The sequence below is a fragment of the Ahaetulla prasina genome, chromosome 2, assembly GCF_028640845.1.
Source record: "Ahaetulla prasina isolate Xishuangbanna chromosome 2, ASM2864084v1, whole genome shotgun sequence".
NCBI lineage: Eukaryota > Metazoa > Chordata > Lepidosauria > Squamata > Colubridae > Ahaetulla > Ahaetulla prasina.
Window position 1 is genome coordinate 126,379,706 of NC_080540.1, and position 18,923 is coordinate 126,398,628.

Below are 18,923 nucleotides of genomic sequence, written 5' to 3' on the forward strand. Positions count from 1 at the left end.
TTCAAGCCTATTTTTTACCTTTTAAAAGCATTTTTTAAAAGAAGCGGCAAGTGGGCAAGTGGGCGACCAGGTGATTGGATGGGCATGGGGGAGGGCAGGGATTTTTGATATCAGTTCTCCGAACCACCTGCCGCCATCGCTACCAGATCGGCCAATCCGGTCCGAACCGAAAGCATTTTACCCCTGCTATTTACTTAAAAAAAAAATAGGGAATGGAAAGGTTAGGAATGACATTTTCATTGTACTAGCTTCTTTTACTAGGGCTCTCTATTTCTCTGCTACTGCCTGTCTTTTATGTGTGACTTTTTTTTAATACCCTGTGGACACCCATCCAAATGGGTGATTGTAATATAAATGTAACGTCAACATTGACATCCCAGAACAGCAAGAGGGTTAAAAAGTATTAATCCAGTTTTGGAAAAATACTATTTTAAACACTGAGGAGAATCCTCCCTGCTTGAATTTAGATTTTGGGATTTTTTGTTTTGTTTTGTTTTTTGTTGGCAATTTGAAAGCTGCAGTGCTCTGTTTTCGTCTTTCCTGCTATCTCTGCCTCCAAAACAACTGCAGAGGGGATATTTCAACGATTTATGATGATGATCCCCTTGAAGGCATCCTGCTGAAACTTGCAGGGTTAATGTCCTCTAAAATATCCCCCACTGCTGCTGCTTTCAACTCAAACTGACCAAATGTGAAACAGCTGCAAACATTTTTATGCTTCCCCATTATAGCATATGGCTGAATTTTTTTATTTGAGTCAAATCCTGAAGCAGATTGCACCATCTCAGTTTGCTTTATAATCTCAAATTGCAATATTTAATTGAATCATTCCATGTTTAGATCTTGCTCTCCAATTCAACTTAATGGAGCTGATTTTCCCAGGTCTGGTAGCTATCCCAAAGTGACTGGGTTCACATATTTCACTAAACTGAAATGCAGTATATGAACTCACCCAATTATAGTTTTTAAACTGCAGTACATGGCCCAGCCATATGTAGCTTGTTCAACGAACTATGGCTACAACCACCTATTTCTTATCAGACTATGTAAACCTAGTTTAAAATTCAGAACCAGAATTTGGCCCATTTTTAGGTTTGCCTATCAGAGTGTAGTTTTCATACTGGCTATGTCTGATGGTGAACCACTCTGAAAATTCGATCTGCCAACAAACTATAAATAAATCTCCAATTCTAAATGCTTTCTGGTATTGCAAGACCTGAGAGTATGAAATTTTGTCCCTTTTAATGTTTTAATATACTTTACAATAACACACACACTGCATATGGTACCGTTAAGGTAGTCTTCGCCAAGTTGGGGATTTCCAGATGTACTGGATGTCAACTTCCAGCCAGCATTACCAATGAAACTGAATCCCAAAGAGCACAAAGGTGGAGGAGGCTTTTCTGTGGGATATGTTGGGCAGACTCCAAAGATGTCAATAACCTTAATCAACGTATGTTGTCCAGTCACTAAACAAATGACTGTCAACTATTCTGTCTAATGAGATAGCAATGGGAGAACACTAGTGTGCTAGTGTTCCATTTACACATGCAAGTTTCCAGGCTTGTCAAATGATGGTCATACAGAGGAGTCTAGGAGAGCTGCAACTGCATTTTTCCAGAACTGGTCATAAAATGGCCATCAAGGTAGCTCCACTTTGTCTGCCACTTGACCCCTATTCTCAGAGACCAACATTGCTCCATGATAAGCTACTTTCAGATCACGGCCCTCCAGTCCTTGCATCTCGCGCGACTACTTAAATTGTCAGATTTAACATTTTCATTATTTGTAACTGTGCTGTTCCCGGCACAATAGTCCTTGGCTAGGTCCTCTAGGTGCTAATGTAGTCGTAATAATCATCATAATCATCATAATAAGAGTGTCAGACTATAACTTAGGACTCCCTGGGTTTTGTCTGCCAGAGTCAGCCCCTGCCTATTATTAAAGTTGGGGGGGAGGTCAGGGTTGTGTGCAATGAAGCAGCCACACTATAATTTAGCAATTACTGTAACCCACACTTGCAATTTGAATGGTTTTGTACAAACTCTTATCCGTGCTTTCTCTCCACTTAGTTTAATGCTTAATTTGATAAGCTGCCTTTAACCCACTCAGTGCTGGTTGTTATCCTAATGCCTGGAAGGAGAGAACAATTACAATTAATCCAACAACCTAGAAACTAAGAGGCTTGGTTAGAGTCCTTGGTGGTCTGGATTGGGAGCTGGGAGAGTAGATTGGCTGTGTAACCTCCAGGAAGTCACCTTAAGCTCTTAGAGCCTCCAACACAGCACATCTGTACCAGGTCATTAATTATTACCTACCTTGCAATGGGGTATGTTGCGGAATGAAGTGTAATTAGCTAGAGTTGGTATTAGGAGACTTAAATGCAATGTTTTATCCCCTGCTGTTCAGTAACTCGTATTTATCCCTTTCAATAGCATTTCCCACAGGTTCAAGTATTCAGAGCTGTGATTCCTTCAAGCTTAGCAGTCAAGTTAACCAGTCATTTAGAAATTAACCTCTATTTATACTTGGTGTTATACTGCCGATATCAGTAGACAACTTCCGTAGAGGGATATGGCTCATACAAAATCCTTGCAGCTTTCCAACTTGGGACTCTTCTTCCTGTCGATGAAACGACTCAGAGTAAATGAGAGCAAGAGGAATTTTTCTTTGCTTCAAGCAGGCAACTGGGCCTATCCTGGCATCGGAAGACTCCTACTGTGTGGAGGTAGACAGACCTTTATGAAATAAGGGAGTCTTGTATTTCAAACACTAAGCTTGGAGTATGAGATGAAGTGCAGGGTTGCTATCTGAATCTTGTGCTTCTGAAAGGATCTGTGAAATCTGCTGGTCCTCTAGGGCAGGGGTGTCAAACTTGTGGCCCATGAGTGGATGCGTCATGTGCTGGCCATGCCCATGCCTGGTTTAGTGAAGCTGGTTGAGAAATTCTGGGAGTTGAAGTCCACAAGTCTTAAAGTTGCCAAGCTTGGAGACCCCTGGCCGTGACAATGTGAATTTGACACTCTTGCTCTAGGGCAACCAGCATAGTGCAATAGTCAAGCATGAAATGACTAGGGCATGAGTGACTGTCTGATCCAGAAAAGGTTGCATCTGGCACATGGAATGAAGCTGTGCATAATGACCTCAGGTAGGGAAGCACCTGCAAACCCAAGAATTGAAATCTCTCCAGATCTAGGGGCCCTAACAACCATAGCCAATAAGCAGAGGTGGGATTCAGCCAAACCGATTGTTAACTTTTGCCCAGTTCAGGGAACTAGCTAATCCCACCTCTGGCTGGCCCTACCCACCCTGCCCCAGCCCTCCCAGGAGTCCCCCAATGGCCCCCGTTTTGGCTTCCAGACCCAAAACCCAGGGGTGAAATGCTTCCGGTCCAGACCGGTTCAGCCGAAACAGTAGCAGTGGTGGCGGGTGATTCAAGGAACTGGTAGTGGCGGCAATGTGATGCCCAAATGTTGTTACTTCCTGATTTTAACCAGGAAGTAACCTGTTTTTTACCCTCTGCGCATGTGCAGAAGGCTTTGCACATGCGCAGAGGGTCCAAAATTGTATATGATGCGCACGCAGAGCACACTTCTGAACTGGTAGGGAAGTAAGTAGATTTCACCCCTGCCAACACCCCTGCTTTAGGGTCAGTTGGGAATGAGGATTTTGCATGATCATCACTGTGGGGTGAGTTGGGATGGGTATTTTGCATTATGATTGCTCATAAGTAAGTGGGAACCAGTAAAAGAGGAATGGAAAAATCCCTATCTGTAGATCAGCATTTTTCAGTCTTGGCAAGTTTAAGATGAGCGAAGTTCATGCTGCCTGGGGAATTCTGGGAATTGAAGTCCATGCACCTTAAAGTTGCCAAAGTTGAGAAGCATGGGTCTACACTAGAGTTTAGGATTTTCCATTCCTGTTTTATTTAGAGTTTGGTGCAATTAAATAAATCAGTTGTGGTTTTATTAACAAATAGTGATTAAAGTGATATAAACCATTATTACTGGACTTTTTTGTGAGAAACAAATTAAAAGTTGATCTGGGATTTGATGATAAAATAAGGGATTGTGGAAATAATGTAGACAAATGTTAATCTTAGAGTAAGAGCTTGATATATTTTTTTACTTATATCTGTACCAAAGAAAGTTGGAAGTCATTCTTTTTCAGTTTTCCTTCTTTTCCTCTTTCTTTCTTACACTTTCACTCTTTTTCTTTCCTGAACCTTTTCTTTTTTCAAATCTGTTTTTTATTTCTTTATCCCTTAGCTTTGTATTTTTTTTATGTATAAAGGATCAAATACTCAGCCATTATAATTCTACATTCCTTATTTACAGAAATCATATCAAAATTTAGAATGAAATCCACCGGGAGCCATTTCATATAAGGCAGGCTCCGAGTCCCTCTAACCAAAAAGTGTTTATCAATAGAAGAGAATATTTGTAACACAGGGTTAAACTCTGGATCCTTGGTGCTCTCTGAGCTTGATGGTCTTCTTGCAGATGTTTCATTACCAAATTAGGTAACATCATCAGTACTAGAAGGGAGTAGAGTTTGTTCTTATTTTCATATACTAGTGGCTTCCCCCTGTCAGTGTTGATCAATTGCTTCACAAAAAGTTTTAATTGGTGTCAGGTCTCTACAGCCTCAGGCAGAGAAGGACTATTCTGACCCTCTCCCCCAAATATTCCTTAAAATACAGAATTTGCCAGCATTCCTTTAGGAACCTCCAACATGCAAACTGTGGTTACTCATCTTAAAATGAATCCTCTTTACCTGGAGCTTCAAAATGCTGTTTGCTGGGGTGGTGTGTAGCTAAAAGTCAGTCTACATTTAGTGTACATCTGACTTTGGGGATATTTCTTCATACCCAAACAAAAGTGTATTTTCTCTGCAATTCACATCTTTGCTTGCTGGATCTGGATGTCACAAAGCAAAGCCCATATTTTGTAATTAATCCCCATGCCCCATTTTGGCTGGCAGAGTGCTGCAGGAGGCTGAGTGCTGTCACACCCCCTGGCCACGCCCATCCTGGCCACACCCACCTAGCCGGTCGTTAGGGCAGAGAACCTGTTGTTAAATTATTTGAATCCCACCACTGCCAATAAGTCTTGATAGATTTATGGTAGGGCAGAAACCCTAGTGGCTCCATGCTCTCCTAGACTGTTGAAGAATTTTAAATGGCAGGCAGGCAGGCAACATTTTGAGGTGATATATGTAACCGTTGGAGGCCAGATTCAGAGAGTAACAACTGGCAACTGCAATAATTATCTCTTTGGGCAACTTTCCAGCCAAAAATATTGGCTATAAAGTGACCTTGAGATACAGGTGCTAGAGGACAGGAGGGAATCCGGCCTTCTTTTAACCGCAAGTGCACATGTGTTTTGAAAAGCCATTTTAACACATTCCTTCTATTTCAACGTCTCAAAAATGGGGCTGAGATGAAACGAGTATTAACTTCTATAATGCAAGAAAAGTCTGTGACCAAGAGAACTCAAAGCCAGCGAGCAATAAGTAATAGAGCAGCCTGTGGAGTTTTATATTAAAACCATTCCTTCTGCTTCTGGTCCCTGACAGTTGCCACGGTGAGACCATTTTAACAGCTCTTTTCAGCACCTGTGTGACCCCCATCATTTTAACAATGTCATAATCCAGTGGGAAGGAATCCAAATGCTCAGTGTATCACTTTTTCTTCCCTCGTGGAAAAAGATAGGTTTTTCCCCCCCAGGCATGCTTTCAGTTCCTACAGTCATTGCAACTTTAGAAACATTCGCAGAGTCTTATGAAAATGGTCTTTCAGTGACCTTCTTCCCCCATTCCATGAAAGTGTTTTCCCAGGATTCTCTCCTCTACAAGTTTATCCACACTTCTGCAATTCCTCACCATATCGTTTCCCCCCGAAACAAAACCCTCAACTTCTCGGTTTTCCATTTAATCATATGACAGGCTAGCCAATAGGTCTGTACAAATCAGGCAAAATCTAATCTGAATAGATGATTTTGCTCAGAAAATTATTCTAGTTCAAAAATGTGAACCAATTCTGAAAATCAATTCAGTTTGGGTGCTTGAATGAAATTGTCAAATTATTTCAGTGTGGGCTTCCAGTTTCATTAAGGAAAACCTGGTGCTACACATCCACAGAAACCTTTGAGCAATCCAAATGATTTGAGCTGTACCTGGTTTGATTATTCTATGGCTTGGAAAGTCAATTCTACTTGGAAATAAATTGCATTCGATAAATTGGATCTCTTAACGGAATATTCACACAGTCGTACTAGCTAGCTCCCCAGGGGCTTTTGCTGAATTTATAATAGACAAATAGAGGGAGTTGTGGGTGGAGGGGTGGCAGGAAGGGATGAAAGCAAATACAAAGAAGTTGCTTTCTTTTCTTTTTATAGAGGAACACAGAGTTCTTGGTTGTTACTCCCAGATTCTAAACATGTTCAGAAGCAACAAAAGATGGATCTGCGGATGGGCAACGTTCACTACTGCTTCGTCACCAACATCCCAGCACTTGAACTGGATGGAATAGTATGAATGCTAAACAAAAGTTTTGTCAATCCAGTTATTGATTTATATTTGCAGAGTTTAGGTAAAGGATGATGTACTTTTCTGGTTTATTGTAATATGACTATTACCTGAAAGAAAAATATTAAATGAAGAGGAAAGCTGAAATATAATTTTCTTCTCCCATTAAAACTGGAAAATTATCTCAGTATGTGCATGGATATTCTACAGTCTTTGGTCTCTGGCAGTCTTCTCCAATCCCATGTAGATGTTGGAATTACAATTCCCATCATTCTCAGCTACCATGGTGACAGTTTTGGATATTTCAGTGTCCAAACCATGTGACCCACCTGATAATTATAATTGGGAACATTCATTTAGGCACCTCATGTGTTCCTATCAAAATGTGTAATTCTCTAATAGCATCTTAGCAGGCAGTCCACTTCCTTTGATAAAGGGGCAACATTTCTTCTGCAGAAAATAAACCAGGGTGAAATCTGAGAGCACTCCCTTTTCAAACAGCCATTTCAAAGATGCACGGACGATTCCTTGCCTCTCCTCTCAAGCACGAGAAAATGGCGGCACTGAACACTGTCTTCTCTCTTTCTAGCAGTGATACTATTCCTGTCTCTCCTCTTGTCATCCTGACACAGATGGCTGTAAATCTCCCGGATGCCAATTTGGCGCCTGCAGGTTAGGCATGCTGCCTTATTAGTGCTCAGTTTTGTCATTCAGCCATGTGGACCAAGAGGGAAAGGCAAACAGCATTGCATACTGAAGCAAATTTACAGCTGGGCTTCCTTGGTTTATTTGCATAGTGCAGCTCTCCCTTTCCCCTACCATGTGCATCTTTGTGTAATTAACTAATGCCACATTCATCAGAATTTAATTCACGCAGTGCACAAAGATGCACAATGGGCCGGGAGGGGTACAACAAACAGTCAGGCAATGCCTGGCGGGCGTATCTCTTGCCTTCGGTCTTTTACCTCAGCTTCAGCATGAAGTTTGGCAGAGCTTAATTAGACTGTAGGATGCCATTAGATCATTATCCCCAATCCTTACTTCATGCGCTTGGGAAATATTTTACCCCCTCCCAGTCTGGGTCTGACAATCACTACTGCCTCCCAGACTTGGTAAGTTTGCTTTTGAGCATCCAAGGGCACGACAACATGTGCCTCCAAAATCTTCCTGATTGCCAGCGGGAACAGGCGAACGGGTGTTGCAAAGAGCAACGTAGCATCTGCCAGTTTCTCCTGCTGTAATTGGATGTAGCATCTTTGCAGAAAGAAGTGAAAACCACAATCAGGCTGTAACAAGCCCCCAATATGTCTAGTAGTTGTTAGTGTGTGTCTTGCTGGGATTCCTTTCTCCTTTTTTTCCTGGTTTTTAAATCGCCTATTTTCAGAAGCAGCAGCTACTCGGGAATTGAAAAATAAATAAATAAATAAATAAATAAATAAATAAATAAATAAATAAATAAATAAATAAATAAATAATCCAAGCTCCCTGGGGCTAGAGCCAGAATGCCTATGGGAAGGGAGAAACGGATGGGCATCTTTCTCTTCCCAACCTCAATACTCCAGCAAAGACGAATAAAGTTTTAACAGGGAGGGGGGGAAACCCTAAATCTTGACCAATATAAAGTGCTCAGAGTCATCGGTAGAGCCTTGAAGACCCTTGACAAGCCCATCTAATCTTCAAGATAACTAATTGCCTGTCGTTTAATTAGCATTGGTCTACCGAGAGCATTAGGATCTATGTATGTTGTGATTTCTCATTTCATTAATCCCATCTCCTCCCCACACCAATATTTTGCAACAATTCATTTATCAACAGTTATAAGAGAAGTCACAAAGAGGAGGGGAAGGAAGGGTTTTTCTTTTAATTGATTAAAAATGCAGATGTAAGGTGATTGGAGAAAAAAAATCACCATATCACTTCAAAAGACCTCCTTTTTTCTTTTTCTATTTTTTTCTTTTTCTTTTTTTTTTTTTTGCATTGGGAAATTGTTTTTGTTTACCACCCATCAAATAAAGCAAAAACAGAATGGGTTTGATTTTTTTTAAAAAAAAAAATTAAAATGCGGAAATAATGGAGGCGGAGAGAAAGGTTAATTAAAAAAAAAACCTCCTTTGCCAAAAACAAAGACTGAGTCAAACAAAAGCAGCAAATATAGTGCCCGGCATGCTGAGATATTCAATGCTGGATCGGGCTCCTTGCCAAGTGAATTCACAATACGCAGTTTCAATGTGTATGCAAAATGCCATTGTCTTAGCTAATGGTTGTTGCGGAAGAAACCCCACCATTTCTTGATTGCTGTGGAGGGTGACTTGTTATGGGGAGAGAGAGCGGGATGGGTGAAAGATGAAAGCAGAATACCTATCTTGACAGGTTGGTGTCTTGTCTTATCTTTGCCCCACTGTTTTCTTTAAATCCAAAATGGCTGGTCATGCTCCCCCATGACTGCCCACTTTCAACTTCCTCTGCCCTATTTTCCTTTCCTTCCCTCCTGGTCTTCCTTCCTTCCTTCCTTCCTTCCTTCCTTCCTTCCTTCCTTCCTTCCTTCCTTCCTTTTTTCAAGGCTTCCTCTGTGGAACGTCATAGGTCCTGAGCTTGAAGGCAAAGACTGCTTTCTGTCCGTCTGGCACATCGTCCCTGCAAGATGCCATCTCGCTCGCATTCTTCCCGACCATCCCAGCCAGGGCTGAGGAATCTGAAAGGCATTGCTGATGCTCCAGCCGCTTGATGCGCCTCGTGTACTCGAGTTGCCCGATTTGCATATGCCGTGCAGCCATACTTAATGAGTGTGAGTAATTATGCCAATCAGACTTTCGGGTTGTGTGCTGTTGTATTATTTGGGGTTTTCGTTTCTTCACCCGCCCCCCGTCCCTGCCCAGCCGATGGCATTAAAACTTCACTACCTCTTTGGCGGAGGGCTAGGGAGGGGAAAAAGGGGGGTGTATGTTGGCACAGCAACTGTTGTTAAGGGAGAAGAGAAGCAGCTGCCAGCCTGCATAGCAAATCTGCAAGACTTGGCACCGTGCCAGCTTCCTTGAGGGTTTCAGAGGGATGGTATGTTGGACGGTAAGACTAGCTAATTAATCTTCCGGCAGGGAACAATGTAATATCAGGCAATTACAAAGGCAGAATGAAATTACAGTGGTGGGAAGGCTGGCATACGAATTTCTCATCAAGTTCTCTTCCTTGGCTCCGCAGTTATAGATTTTTATACCTCAAGATGAGCAGTAGAAGAGGGTGGGGGAGGAGGGAGGAGGAGAAAGCAAGCACATTTGAGCCAAATGCACAGGGGACTTTTCATTTGGTTTGCCCAGAATAATTTCCACTGGAAACAGTTTGGAAGTTGAGGCTGGGAGATCTAAATGCAATTGGAAGCTTACTTTTAAAAGATGTAGAGGACTCTGGGTTTCTGGTCTCATTTTTCCTCAGTGGGGCCCTTCAGGATAATGAAGAAATGTGTCCCGTCTCTGATGTTATCACAGTCACTGGAGTTCTGTGGTAAATGATGAGATATAGTCAAAAGTTGCCTCAACTGGAAAGGCTGAGATGCTGATTGGTTGACAAGGTGAGGATTATTTCTCCCTCAAGATTGGCAAGTAACAAATTCCACAGGTATTTCATTTCTAGAGGGATGACATGGCCAACCTCCAAAGCTCAGTCATTCCAGCCATTGGCAACTCTGCCATGATGAGAAGCCTTCTCTTCCCTTATTGGAAGGAACGCAGAAGGGAAGAGAAAATACAAGGAGGCGAATTACAGGTTCTTCCAGTATTAAGCAGGCCCCATTTCCTTGCTTCCCTTTCTTTGCACAGATTTTAGCCTTTTGTATCCTAGAGAAAGTTGAGGGCAAAAATCAGGGAGTTTGAGTAGAGTGATTAATGCACACACACACACACACAAAAACCATAGGTTATGATGACCCAGCTAAATCAGGCAGGGCTGAAAGCCTTTTTTCCCCTCAAAACTTTTTTTAAGGGAGAAGAAAGCATGCACTATTCACTCTCTTCATTTATCCCCACCTGTAACCAGCCTGACATTTTCCAATGGAAATTTCTCAAAAGTGAAATATCGGTTTTTGTATCTCAATCCTTCTTTTTGTTAATTCAGAGATGCTGTAGAAATCTCTATTTGATTTGCTGGACTTCACAATTAAGAATGTGAATTCCATTCTCTAGAACTCAGTCTTGGGACTGAGAGTCTTATAAACATGAAGGAGTGGTGTTTCTGGAGTCTTTCTTAATAGCCAATATAATCTAAATACTATATTTCTGGAGATTCATCCTTGCTGGATAATGCCTATAAGCTTAACAGAAAATGGAAATAAACATGTGGTAAGATATTAGAAACAAGTCTCTTAGAAGATACCTCTTGATGGTAGTAATATTAGGGAATGCCTTCCATATGGAAACTACTTCAAATAAAAAAATAATCCCCTTACTGACCTACACAAACTCCTCATAAAACTCAGAAGATTTTCTCTCAACCCCTAAGCTACCCAAAGAATCTAAAATTCATCTAATCTAAAACCTTCTCGGCTTTGCTGGCTGAGGAACTCTGGGAGTTGAAGTCCACTTAAAGTTACTAAGGTTGGAGACCTGTGCTGTAGAGAGTAAAACTCCCCTCAACTCACCTCCTGATATCAATATGAACACAACAGTGTAGTAATTGCACAGTTACACTTGTGTTTACCTATCTTCCAGGATATTTTTCTGACTCTACCATTACTCATCCAGCCTTGGGATTCCCTGGCATTCTCCCAATCAAATATTACCAAAACATATAGCTTCTCATAGTTTCTGAGCTGAAATAGTGTTGACTAAATGTTGTTACCTGTTCAGATTATACCATATGTGGGGCAATACAAATGTAGTTTGCAGCTGACTCTTGATTGTTCATTGAATCAAGTTAATATTCACTGATCATTACTGATCCTGCACAGATATTAACATCACATATTTCTACAGTAGTAAATCCCTCTATATTCTGTTCTTGGAGTCATATCTAGTATTGGTTCCCTTTTCATGGTTAGACTTGACCTATGGCATTAACATGAGATTTATTCTAATTAATTTCATGTTGTTAATCTTGGTGCTAGTAAAAAAAAAAAAGTACACTGAATTATTTCTGCTGGGCAAGCATCTTTCCTGCTTTGCTGTTCTGTGCATTTCTGCAGAAACCTAACATAGTCCTGTTGGTCTGGATTAGACAAGCTCTGTCTATAAGGGGCTAATGCCAGGTCTCTGGGTTTGCCTAGATTTAGGATCTGTTTATAAGGTTAGATAAAGTTAATTATGATTTTCCCACCTCGCCATCTGCGAATGTGTGCACAGGGATGTGTGTATTTGTATATTTGTAAATGAGAAACCCACATCTTCTGAACATTAGGTCATCAGGTGTCTGGCACACCACAGATCAATTACTGCAAGTCAGACTGTCACATCTGGTGAAATATGTTACATCACAACACTTGAAAATTGGAACCATACATTCTTCCTTTGTAAGAAACTTTGCAAGAATAAGGCACTGAGCAGGGTCCCAGTACAGCTACTGTGGTCAGATTTCTGTGTTTCTGAGTTCAGGGATGTTGTTTAGAAAAATATTTAGTACTTTAATAAGATGATTTCCTAAATAGGATCAGAGATTCTGACAGTGACTCTGAATAAATTCTGGATATGGACAGCTTTATGATATCTTCTATAAATCAGTGGTGGAGACAGCTCATCTCGATGAAGACATATTGGAATTCCCTCAAGAGAAAATGAGCTGTAAAATATATGGGGTTGTTAGCCTGTTGGGGTTGATTCATTACTAAATGCTGATTGCTTAGAATCTACTCCCAGCTTCTCAGGAAGGCAATGACAAAGATGAGCTTGGAGAATGGTCTCAACCTAAAGTTTAAGTTGGGCCATATGAAGTAGTAAATAAAGAAAACAAGAAATATTGCAGAGAAATAAAATTTGGTCAATTTCTTGAAAGTAATTGATTTTAAAAAAACCAAAGCAACTAATGAACAGATATTTTTAAATTGTTTATTGAAAAGAAAGAGTAGGGTGGATAATCAGGAGATAAGTGGTCCCAATTCCTGTAATTCTAATTACCAATTGATCAAAGAAGGCTTTGTGCCACCTGATTGTGGTTTTAGAGTAAATGCAACATGTATGTCTAGTAGAAAAGGAATAACATTTGTGGAATTCTAATTACAGGATCTAAACTGGGTTGGCCACCAGGACCAGAGGTTAAGTCTTCCAAGGTTTGGGACTTGTGCTGGAGCCCATCCTCAGGGAACTACTCTCTACCAGAATGGGTACTCTATGCATAGTATTTATGTGTATGGCTTTTTATTGGTTGATTGGGATGCTGTTGGCTGGCTATTAAGTTGTTGGCTATTGTGTCCCTGTGCTGCTAAGTCATATACTGTAGATGATGATATTGTTAAGTCTCTACTTCCTTCTTTTCTTCTTCAAGTAGATGTGAATGGAAGAACAAAAGAGGTCCATTTGGCTTCTGAACATGAAATGGATTTGAACACTAGCTAACTTTTCTTTCCCAATTTTCCTTTTTCACTGTTTTTCTTTCTCTATCTCTTTGCTGATGACCATGTGACTAGAAAAGGAAAGGAAACAGTATCCAGCAAGACATTTTCCCTTTTATTAATATGGAATTCTTCCAGTCCAAGCCTTGACTAATAGGAATTTTAATCTGTAATAGATAAGTAGCATATTTTATAAAAAATAATTCTGTACCCTAACCATTATATCATAGATTTTAAAATAAATTGGCTACGCTGGGCATTCCAACTAGGTGACCAGAGAACATGGTAATAATCTTTCCTGCCATTTTCTTTTCCTAAACCCTTTTCCTTGCCCCACGCTTAAAAGGCATATTTTTTTAAAAAATTATCTTATCAATGACTGCTTACCTACTTCTCTGAGATTACTGTAAGGGGGTTGGAGGGATGACCATTATGCTTTGATTATCCAAGGGACTTGCTGTGAAGTTATTATCAGGGTTTTGTGCAGTGCTTTAAACTTGATCTCCAAAATATGTTTCAGAATGTGGGGAGATTTGATCTGAACTGCTACATCTTTGGCAGATGAATCTGAAAACACTCCAACCCAATTTATTATATTAATTAAGTGGAAAGCTTTATGTATACAGTACCAACAAAACTGCTTAGTAGCCTGTTATCTGATATCCCTTAGTTATCTAAGTCTACTTCCTTCTGCAGATACTACCCCCTGCTGGGATTTCTAGGAGAAATTAGAAACATGTCAAAACAACCAAGGCTAAGAAAAGCAGTATGGCAGAGCCATATGGAAAGCTTCTGAAGCAGGTGGAAGGTGGTGTAATGAGGAATACATGACACTCTCATTGGCTGACACAAAGCTTGATTAACACATAGCACCTGCTGGCTTCTTCCTCTGCTTACCTATTACAAGTTCTAAAAAAAGGGTCAATTTTAGCTTACCAAGAGGGAACCTTTCTTTCTTTTTTAAAAAATGTGTTATTGCTTTTTAATCTACAGTCATAAATGATAACATAAAAACAAAGCAAAATATACCAGAAAATAAATCAAATATATTTTAAAAAATCAAATCATAAATTAAAATAAAATAATAAAATATAATGGTAGAACAAAGCTCAATGACATTCAACCTTCATCATATAGGACTTATATCATATGTCACCATAGTATCATTGAATTATAAAGCTGGAAGGGACCACAAGAATCATCTATTCTAGACTGATCAAATTTCCCATAGAGGTGGTAGAAATTCAATTCATATGTAGAAAATGGAAGAGTGTCTTTTGCTGTGAATTATTTTCCATCCAAGTAAAGTATTAATCTTAGTTTCTGTTCATGCAAAATAAATCCAAAGGTTTTCATAGTTTGATAGGTTCCAAAGTTGTGGAATACTATATTATTCAACAATATATTCCAATCTTTGATCTTTATTTTTTTTAAAGCTCTGTGTACAACCGTATGAATAATAAATCAAAGCTATATCAACATAGAGCAGGTCCATTGATCTATATATGAGTCAGAGTCCTGTCCAATATATTGCACTTCCAAAATACAGAACTATTATGCTCCTCTGTGGTGCCTAATATACTCAAGAATTTGCTGAATTAATTTTATTTTAGGGGCATATAAAACTACTTCCACATACTTTTAGCCCATTGATCTGCTAAAATAGAATATTCTAACTCATTATTCCAGTACCTACAAATTGGTGCATCTCAATGCATCTTTTGCAATTGTGAATAAAAATAAATTGTAGGTTTAAGGACTTCAAACATCTTTTCTACTGGTATTGTTTAGAAATGTCAGAAGTAACTAATACATCTGGCTCAAATTGTACTATGAAGAAATATTTTAATTGCATAAATTTATACTGAATAGACTTAGATAATTCATTTTGTTGATTCAAAATATGACATGTTTTGAAAATGACTTTAAGAGTACTAAGACTATTGCTAACATAGTGTAAGCCACCTTGAGTCTTCGGAGAAGGGCGGGATATAAATGTAAATAAATAAAATAAAAAAAGTACGATGGTCTAAAGTATTAATGCCTTTTTTCTTGCCCATGAAATTCAGAAAAAATGTTTGTCAGCAGTCTTTAAGTCTTCCCAATCTTTTCTTCAGGTGTTGTAAAGAAATAATTATACTAGACTGTCATAGTTAGGCTGAGCTTTCTGACACATTCAAATCTATCAAATTGGAGATTTTTTTTTATTCTTCTACCAAGAAACCATTCCTTCAGCTCATTTCTAGAAAAAATGGAAGGGGAGATGCTCTAGTTCAGGGGTGTCAAACTCACATCATCACAGCAGTGTCACATGACATATCAGGACTTTTTCCCCCTTTGCTAAACCAGACGTGGGCATGGCCAGCGCGTGACGCATCCGGCCTGTGGGCGGGCCACGAGTTTGACAGCCCTGCCCTCCTTTATAGAGGTCAGAAATATGAACCTGTGAAAGTGGTGGTGGGAAATTTGTACTTTCAGACTTCCAAGATTCTGTTAATGTCATCTTGTAATAAAGTGGAATTAACTCATCTAATTTTTTGTGTGTGTCTGGTTTACGAGGAAGAGTTGACATCACTCTTACAAGTTTCATGGTACAAAATTCTTGCTACCATTTGTAACTGCCTGATTAATTGGGATGGGTCCTTCTTAAGTTTCTTCTTCTTCTCATTAATCCATTGGGGGCCTCTCCGTCTCTTGTCTGGTTGTTTCTTAGGCAGCATCTTTTCCCCTCATCCTCCAAGTTTATCCACACATTTCATAACAATATATGTATTGTTCTTATATATGTATATCTTCTTTTACTTATAAGATGCCCAGCATCACTAAGGAGTTGGGTGGTCTCAAAACTATATAAATAAATGAATACATCTATTTCTTTTTTTGAAAAGTTAAATTAAGAATCAACACCTTATATCCAACCTCTTAAGCAACTCACCAAACTGAGCAATTGTTAACCCAGAAGCAAATGAATGGTGTGAATGAAAAATCTACGATAATAATTTTCCCAAAAGACCACTCTAGGAAGTTAAGTAGTTGGGAAATAAGTGGATTGAGAGCAAACTGAAATGCAACTGGATTGAGTAATACTCTTGGAAAAAATTGATTTGGGATGATCTTCTTATTAATTTTAGGGGAAATTAATTAGAGGTCATTTGAAGAAATTAGTTGGGTTGGTAAAGCAGCAAACCGAATTTAAAAAGTGATGCTGTATTTGGTGGCTCCGAACTTATCTGTACCGTGAAGTCTGGTACTTGGGCAAATTGCTATAGTTCAATGATCATCTATTGGCAAATACAGGAAGTTATGTTGACTTAACTAGACAGTTTGATTATTTGTCTTTGTGACTTCATTTCTCTTGTGCTCTAGTATTGCCATTACCATGCTTCCAATGGATATTTTGTTGCAGTAAGAAATTTAGGAGTGTCCAATCTTGAAATATTTTTTAAGTCTTTTAAACTGCTCATGGATCAGAAAGGTTGAAAACTCCTGGGTCTTGAGTTCCATATAAATAGGCAAACTTTAAATTAGAATCTATAAAATATTTCATTAAAATGACAATTCTGGTATCTTTGAGTTCAAGTGCACTGCATGGGTTGGTCAATGAAAGCACAATAATTGAAATCATAGAAACTTTCAAGATTTTGGACTGTATCTAATTAGCCCGCCTCAGTTCTTCGTTTTCTATTAGGAACAAATGTCTTTATTATGCTTGTTACCAGGCAATGCTATTTATCTTAGAATTCTGATTGTCTAGATATAGATAAAACCACCCTCATTAAGTAATACTGAAGTCTGTACACTGTAAAAACATTGAAAGTAAACCCATGAAATGCAATTTGTATAAAACCTTACATATTTCAAAACATTATCAAATATTTATATGAGAACAAGACACGCTAGGAGAGACTAGAAAATATATAACAATGCAACTGAGGTTGTTTTAATAGTAATACTTATTTTTAATTTTTTTTAAAAAAAATAGTTTGGACTTCCCAAGGTCATATTTCTATGGTACCTCAAAAATAGAACAGAAACTAAGATGAACAGTCTTGAAATCATACAGCTTTGTCCTGAATATTTCTATGATTCTTGATGGTCTAGTATTTAATAATTTACTATGAAAGGAACTTAAGTGTTTCTTTTTTAGAGAGCTGCTCATATAATGAAAATTCCCAAGGCTTAAATGCATTCATAATGTTTGCTAAGTACTTCTAAACAATAGCCGAGATTGCTTTATTTGGTCATTATTGTATTTACCATATATTCAAATACAACTCTTTTGAATTCTTTCAGATCTCTCATTTGAAATTTGTTATTCCTTTCCATCCTGAAATTTGTAAGAAAATCTCTGGCTTCCTTTATAACATACATTAACATGGGTAAGCTAAAAGAACAGAGGAAAAAAATCAGTGCACAAATAGGTATTGACCTGCAATAATATTGAAACGCTTCAATCTGAATATTTTCATAATTAATATGTTTAGTAAGATACCAGGATCAGGAATGATAACTAACACAGGTTTTGCAGACTGAACAAGTCTTATGAGTTTATGAAGCTAAAAAAATGTGAGAAAAAGAAAGCTTTTTCATTTTTCTTTCCTTTTTTATTTCTCTGTAGACCCTCTCTTTTCTTCAGTCTGACTCTGACTGGGGCTAACCATACTAAACAAGTGGAATCAAAACCATGGTTGAAAGGGAGGGAAGGGAGTGTAAACAAAGAGGATCACCCAAAGATTACCTATTTGAGGGAGTTAAGTACCAAATATCTTTATTATGGTCTCTGGCTAGCCTTTACAATAAAAGAGTACAGTACAGGAGTCAATCAATCAGAATAGAGCTGGAAGGGACCTTGGAGGTCTTCTAGTCCAATCCCCGCTCAAGCAGGAGACCCTGTACCATTTCAGATAGGTGGCTGTCCAGTCTTTTCTTAAAAACCTCCAGTGATGAAGCACCTACCACTTCTGAAGGCAAGTTGTTCCAACTGGTTAATTATTCTCACTGTTAGGAAGTTTCTCCTTAGTTCCAGGTTGTTTCTCTCCTTGATTAGTTTCTATCCATTGTTTCTCATCTTGCCTTCTGCTGCTTTGGAAAATAAATTGACCCCCTCTTCTTTGTGGCAGCCCCTCAAATACTGGAATACTGCTATCATGTCACCACCAGTCCTTCTTTTCTCTAGACAGGCCATACCCAATTCCTGCAACCATTCTTCATATGATTTTTGTCTCCCGCCCCTTAATCATCTTTGTTGGTCTTCTTTGCACTTTTTCAATAGTCTCAATATCTTTTCTTGTAATGTGGTGACCAAAACTGGATGCAGTATTCCAAGGTTTTAGTGACCATTCAAAGTTACAACAGCACTGAAAAAAAGTGACTTACGACCATGTTTCACTTTGACAACCATTGTGGCCTCCCCATGGACATATGATCAAAATTCACATGCTTGGCAACTGGGTCATATTTATGACAATTGCAGGGTCCTGGGGTCATGTGAAGATCCCCTTTTGCGACCTTCTGACAAGCAGAATCAATGGGGAAGGCAGTTTCACTTGACAATCATGTTACTAAATTAAAAATTGCAGCAATTCACTTAACAACCGTGGCAAGAAAGCTTGTAAAAGGGTTCGAAACCGCTTTACAAATGTCTCATTTAGCAACAGAAATTTTGGGCTCAATTGTGGTTGTAAGTCAAGGACTACCTGTAGAAAGGAAAACAGTTTAATACAGTAATTTGTTATAGGGGAAGGGGGACAATGATAGTACAATAAAGCAGCACATCTAATTAAAAGTTTTGCACAGTTGTATAACTCGGTGAAGATATTTGGCCACTCGGGGTGGTTACATGACAGCCATTTGCAGCTGAAAAGCA